Below are 7,510 nucleotides of genomic sequence, written 5' to 3'. Positions count from 1 at the left end.
ATCTCTCTTTGATAAAGACTCGCAGATTTCTATTTGCTTGAGTAAAGATCAAATCGAGAGATTAAGATAATAACTCCTTGAGATACTTTTTATCTAGATTGAGTCTACCTGTCTAGTTGATTCTCTAGCAAAGTATTTCGGAGTTAGTCCATACAGATTGCTAATCGAAATATTGGGTGGTGTTGTTAGACCCCCGCTTTTTTAATTGGTATCAGAGCAGGCAAACACGTTAAAGACCTTATAAGTCTGTAATTATAGCGATCTTATTATGGACGAGTCTATCTCTAATAACGTACCAGTTCAGAAATTACCAGATGACTCTAAAAGCTTGGATTCACCTGAGAGAACTGTCACATCTAAGTCAGTATCCAAACATTCTCTTGATGTAAAACCTGTTGATTGGGAAACTCTCTAGAAGAACAGTTGGATGAACTTTCTGATGAAGGTGATTCAGATATTGATAGAGATGTTGATGAGAAAGTCTTAGAGTATGTTAAGTTATTGGATTCGTGGAAGATGAAAAAGATTATAACTTCTCATGTCTCACCTCTTCTGACTCCTCTCTATCGAGAAAACAAGAAATTGAGAAGATGTTACGCAGGTGTTTATTTTTCGAATCGTTCTACCGAATCGATCCTCAAGGATTCTGAGGAAAACCTACGTATGAAGTCACTTGAATGTGATAATCTTTATCAAAAGTACTTTTTGTTGGAAGAGAAATTTGCAGAATCTGAAGCTAGATTTAACTCCCAGCAAACTAGTTTTGACGATAGAGAAAGCGCTTATCTCACTCGAGAAAAACGCCTTCAGGCTGATTTAGCTGCTGCTCTTGATAAAATCAAGACGTTGGAAGATGACTTGAAAAAGTTCAATACTAGTTCAAGCAAATTAACCACTATACTAGGAGCAAGTAAAACTCATCGTGGTACACGAGGATTGGGATATAAGGTAATAAATGCTCCAAGTACTAGCAAAGAGGTAAAATTTGTCAAGGCTAGTGATTCTTCTCAACAAAAGGTTTCCACTGATGGCAAAAGTGAAATACCTTCTCCGGCAGTTAAGGCTCAAAAGAGCAAAGTATATCAACCTACAAAACCAGCACACGTGAATCCGGGTAAGAACGTTCCTTATATTTGTCATTATTGTGGAAACAAAGGTCACCTGGAAAGGAGATGTCGTTTTCGTATAAGGAATGAAAAACTTCATGATATTCTTGTTTGGGTGTCAAAAGAAGTTATTAAACCGGGATCATATGTTAAGGCTAACACTCTTGACATTACGGGTTGTAAACGTCCAACCTTTAGGCAAAGGAATCAGTGCTGTGATAATCCTAGATTTGCCTATAAACGTCATACGAATCCTTTTCACAATTGTAATGGTTATCAAAAGGATAACTTCGTAAAGACGAAGACAAGATCTGATGCTCCCAATTGGAGAAAGACTAACTTGAAAAAGAATAGTCAATCTATTTCTCTTCCGGAAAATCTTGAAGAGAGTAATGGGAAGAAGGTTTCGGTCATTCCTAAACGCACTCAAAAGTGGATACCAAAGAAAGTCAATGATGTTTTGAGTGTGAAAAAGAATGATCTCCCAGAAAGTTCCATGACTATGGAGAAAGCAGTATCCATGATGCTGGAACTTAAAGAGTTCTTTGGGAAGATGGATTTGGATGTGAAAGGTTCTAAAAGAGATATCCTTCATGATAATCCAAAAGTCACTTGTGGTGAGCAAGACTTTGTTCACCCCAACGCAACTTGATTGTGTTGGAAGTGCATCCTCACCAAGGAATGCCCTGCTTTGTATACAGTGAGGGAAGCACAAGAATTGGAGCACACAGATTATGTTCGGTAAGGCGGTAGAATTCGATTGGATTCATCTAAAAAGGTATGTCTATAAACTTGAGCAAGATTTGTACTTTTATTTGCTTAGAATACTTATAATAATCTTGCTTATCGTTCATTTCTACCTAACTTGATATGTGTTTAAGGTTCTTAAATGTTTAGGTTTGAAAATAATAGTTCGGGATGTTTGGACTACATGGTACACATACCAAGTATGCATAACAACATTTAAAATCAAAATCCAGGGGTTTAAGTTCGCAAACCCGTATGCATACTTGACGTCGATATTCGGGAAACCTGTTTTGGGCGTAACTTCTTCGTCCGAACTCGTATTTACCTCATTCTTTTTGAATTCTCTTCCTTATTTAATTTCCATCAAAATGGAGATGAGAATTGTTGAATTTGGATGAGTTAATTTTGGTCTTTGTCGTGTCTCTTGTTTTTTAGTTTTTGCTCCGTTTCGTTGCACTTGTTCTATTCTCTTGGACTTGGGCACTGATATTCCTGGAGAAATCCTATTCTAAGCTATTTTGTGGCTGTTACAAGAGTGATGTTGGTGAATCACAAAGAAGGAAGTTCGAGAATGGGTAGTAGTTCACATTGTTATATATTCTTGAGTGTTCACAATCATCTCATGTGAACTATGGTGCATAGTCGTCAATGAATTTGTATTTTCTTCTTTGTTAAGGAAATCTTTTTACACTCTTTTGGTAACCACTCTTGGTATAAATCCGTGCGAAAAATATTGATTCTACCTTCTAAGGGCAAAGATTGTTATTGCAGTATTAATCTGTTTTGAAGTATTGCCATATTTTTATAGGATATGTATTGTTTGCGTCCGTGAACTTGAAGGTCCCATATTGTGTCAAAAGTAAAGTCGTTCATAAATTGATATTCTTATTAATGAAAGGACGAATGGACTTTTGACAATTACAAAAGTTATGCCTATGCAATCATGAATTTGATGGAAAATAGGATTAAATCTTTTGTGTGACAAGGATAAAGTCTATTATGTTGTTATACATATAATGATGCAAAAATAGAATAGATCCTTGTATGTTAACCACGTTATTGATCTTCATTGATCCATCTTGCTATGTTTTACCGTGAAGGCTCCATTGTGTGTCTTATGTTGAGCACCTTACAACTAAGTCGATTAACCTTGGTTTTGTTGGTTGTTCCGTAAGATGCTATATATTGAGCATTATGAACTAAATTAATCAACCTTGGTTATTTAGGGTCTGTTTGGGAGCTTGGAAATGAGATAACATATCCCCGAAAAGTTTATCTTAATTTAATTTATGATAACCTTGTTAATGGTTAGTTTTAATGGTGGTTGTCTAAAATTATATCATATCTTGGGCTAGGTTAACTTGTGTTTGTTTGACTACATAAATAGGTTAATATAAATAATTATTTCTTAGCAGAATACTTATTTTAAAGGAAAATAACTGTCTAACCCACGTGAGGATACATGTATCCCAGGTATTTGGAAGAATACCTTAACCTCACTTTTTTAGCTTCCTAAAATCAAGGAAGGTTTAGTAATCCTTATCCAGGATTGGAATTGCAGTGAGACAAACATATTTTAACAGTTTTTTACTGGATAACCCAACCTAGGATGGGATATCCAGGATACCAAACACGACATTAGTTTTGTACTCCATAAGTTTTCCTTCTTATGTTGAGTACATGTGCGGTTAAGATGGTCATGTTCCATGATAATCTTAGTCGGGGTTCCATAATCTCTTATGTTGAGCCCAAAATAATTAAATTGATTACTTCGGTAATTAGTTTGGTTGTTTGCTTTTCGACTAGATTAATTATAAGTTCTCTTGTAATTAATCTAGTTGTGTTTTCATATATCCCACAAGCTCTTGTGTTGAGTATATGAACGGCTACACTATCATGTTCTATTGGTTAATGTAGTCACGTATTCCGTAAGGTTTTCCTTATGTTGAGTACTTGAACGGTTGAGTTAGTCACCTCCATATGATTAACTTAGTTGTAGCCTGTTGCTCCGTGAGTTTACTTATGTTGAGCACTTTCAATTAAATTGATCACTTTTGTGAGTATTTTGGTTGAGTTTTAGATATAAAAATCATTCTCATGGTTTTTGGTGTCCAAATAAAAATCCTTCTTTTCTTTCGATATTAAGGTCGCTCTTGTTGTTCCTTTGGGAATGACATCAAATGGGGGAGAGTTCTTTTGAACTTGTGCTTAATGGTAATATCTTGCGGGGAGTGCGGGTGTGGAATTTTTTAGGGGTTATCTTGCGTCTTAAAACTCCTTGATGAATGTTGTTTGCTTCGGCTATAAGATTGCATCTAAATTAAGATGATATGTTGCCTTTCTTTTGGTCATGAAATGTCTCTTGTGGAAATTTCATTATGAACCCGTTCTTGTACCTTTGCCAATTTGATTGAGAAAAAGGGGGAGAAATATTGTAGGTCACACTACAAATACATATGGTTTTCGGATCATTGTGTAAGGGGGAGTGGTTTCCATGATCGAGATGGAGTATTGACTAAGGGGGAGTGATACATATCACCACAGTATTATTATTAAAATCGTGATGAAATTGGACTTTGGTGTTCATAATAATACTATAACACTGTATAATAATGATCGAGAATCTCGATTTCTCTCATTGTTATAGCTACGGATCTTCAACAACGTTGATACTAAACTTACATCCTTTGGGATCATTGGAGTACTTGGAAGAATGAAGATTTCAAGGAACGTTGAAGATTTCACTATGGAATAGGAGCTACTAAAGTTTATCTTTTTTGTATTCCATATGTATTAATATTTTTGTCACTAAAATTGACAAAGGGGGAGATTGTTAGAGCATAGATCGGAAAACCTCGCATGCGTTGCTATATCAAGCATGTTTGTCAATGTTAGTGATCAAAACTATAAAGTCTTGATTTCTAGCCTATAGCTAAGTCTCGGACTAGGATAGGAAAAATGTAGTTGAGCTCAAGGAATTCATGGTGATTCAACGACAATGACAAAGATCTACACCAAGGAACAGTGGAACTTCATCAGCAAAAAGGTATGTGAAGAATTGAACTTATCTATCACTCGAAAGTCTATCTATTCTTCTCCTACTTCTTATGAGACAAAAGTAGTATGCTATATATACTAGATCATATACACTTGATGTTCGAGCTGAGTATTCATTGTTTATCTTTTACTCGAAATCATGTGTTGGTAAAGCGTTTCGCTTTCATCAGGTATATCTTTACCTGGTGACGAAAGTCATGAAAGTTTCAATCACTTTGGAAATTGCTCTAACGAGAAAGGTATGTTGTTCTTCACGACTGAATATCGCCCTCTGAGAATGTTTCAATGAATGAAATGAGAGTTTATATTATATAAACATGTATTCCTTGAACCAAAGTTTTCGAACTTTGTTGATCAAGAGAAATCGGTAGGATTGTGGAATTGGCTTGCCAAGTCCGCGAACCCAGTCCGCAGACTCAGTCCGCGAACTGACGGAAGTTCTCGACCGAGAATTTTTGCTGGGATTTCCAAAACTCGTTTGTGTGCTAAGTCCACGAACTCAGTCCGCGAACTTAGTCCACGAACTTAGTCCACGAACTGGCGGAAGTTCTCGACTCGAGGATTTCTGCTGATTTTGGAAAACTTAACTGATTACTTAAGTCCGCGAACTTGTTTGTGATCTTAAGAGGTTATGATCTAAAGATGTGCTCTGAACATGAAACATTAATTATTAAGGAATGCTTTATGCAAACCGTGGCTATAATGTTCATGAGCCGATTCTAATCGAATCGAATCATCTTTGTTTCAATTGTGTCTTGTGTAGTTACATAAGATCTCATATCAATTGAACAACTCTTAACTAGTTCATTTGAGTCAATTGAACTAGTTATGGTGAAGAAGAACATGATTAATATGAGATGCTCATATTGTTGACCTTTTGGGTTATCATGTTGAACCAACATACGTGTACTCGTTTGGGAATGGTTTTCTCAAACCCAGTAAACGTGTACCCAAGTGTGTGTGACAATCTATGTATTTCGATCTAACGGTTGAGAAATATTGGCTTGAATCTAAATCAGGTTTTCATCTAACAGTGGATATAGTTTGCTTTGTACCTAAGGCAAAACCCTGATTTGAAGGCTATATAAAGGAGACATCTAGCATTGAGCAAGCCGAATCCCCACACGTCTGTGTGATACTAGTGCGCTCGCTAGAGTCGATCTCCATAACTCTTGAGTTTCTTCTCTAAACTCGAGTTAACGACTTAAAGACTTCATTGGGATTGTGAAGCCAGACCGATACTACTTTTATCGTAGTTGTGTGATCTGATATTGCATCTTCTATTGTACGAGTACAATCGATTGATTGACTTGACATCGTGAGAGTTCTCCGATAGGCAAGATAAAGAAGTCACAAATATCTTCGTCTCACAGTTTGTGATTCCTCAACAATCCGCTTGTGTAGTCAGGAAGGATTGTAGAGAGGTGATTGATTAATCTAGGATGTTCTTCGAGAATATAAGTCCGTATTATCAATTGGTTCATGTTACCTTAATTTTATATCTAAAGGCGGAACAAAACCTAGGGTTTATCTGTGGGAGACAAATTTATCCTTTCGATAGACTTTTCTGTGTGAGACAGATTCGTTTATCATCAAGTTTGTGATTTTGGGTTGCAACAACTCTTAGTTGTGGGTCAGATCAGCTAAGGGAATCAAGTACGCAGTGTCCTGCTGGGATCAGAGGCGTAGGAGTACAACTGTACCTTTTATCAGAGGGAGATTGGTAGGGGTTTAACTATAGATCAGTCCGAAGTTAGTAAACAGTAAGCTAGTGTCTGTAGCGGCTTAATACGGTGTGTATTCAATTTGGACTAGGTCTCGGGGTTTTTCTGCATTTGCGGTTTCCTCGTTAACAAAATTTCTGGTGTATGTGTTATTTCTTTTCCGCATTATATTTGTTATATAATTGAAATAATACAAGTTGTGCGTTAAGATTATCAACTTCTCTAATCCAACCTTTGGTTGTTGATTATAGTTGATTGATTCTTGGACATTGGTTTTTGTTACCGTCCAAGTTATCTCTCTTTGATAAAGACTCACAGATTTCTATTTGCTTGAGTAAAGAGCAAATCGAGAGATTGAGATAATAACTCCTTGAGATACTTTTTATCTAGATTGAGTCTGACTGTCTAGTTGATTCTATAACAAAGTATTTCGAAGTTAGTCCATACAGATTGCTAATCGAAATATTTGGTGGTGTTGTTAGACCCCCGCTTTTTCAGGTTGTCCTCCTATGGCTCCTCCAGCTCCTCGTCCCGATGGAGGAGTGGCAGTTGCTATGGTGACGGCTGGAGCGTTAAACTTGAAGAGATGCTAGGGTTTGCGGCTGCTCCGGCTCTGGTGATAGGAGGTGTCAAGCCCAATGGAATATGTCCTCTTGCTCCGCTGGTGCTGGTAGTAGAGGAAGTAATTCCACGAGATACATTGATGGTATTGACTGGCTGCACGGTGACACCTGGGATATCAACACCGAGAGTGTTGTCAGCGCTAGTCCCGTCAGGATTGGTTGCTGATCCATACCTAAGATCCACCATTTTCGAAATCAATAAAATTGAATTGGTATTGAATAAATTGACTTCACAACCGAGAGATTAATCTCT

This window comes from Papaver somniferum, chromosome 3 (genome assembly GCF_003573695.1).
Source record: "Papaver somniferum cultivar HN1 chromosome 3, ASM357369v1, whole genome shotgun sequence".
Lineage (NCBI taxonomy): Eukaryota > Viridiplantae > Streptophyta > Magnoliopsida > Ranunculales > Papaveraceae > Papaver > Papaver somniferum.
Note: the sequence above shows the minus strand (reverse complement) of the source record.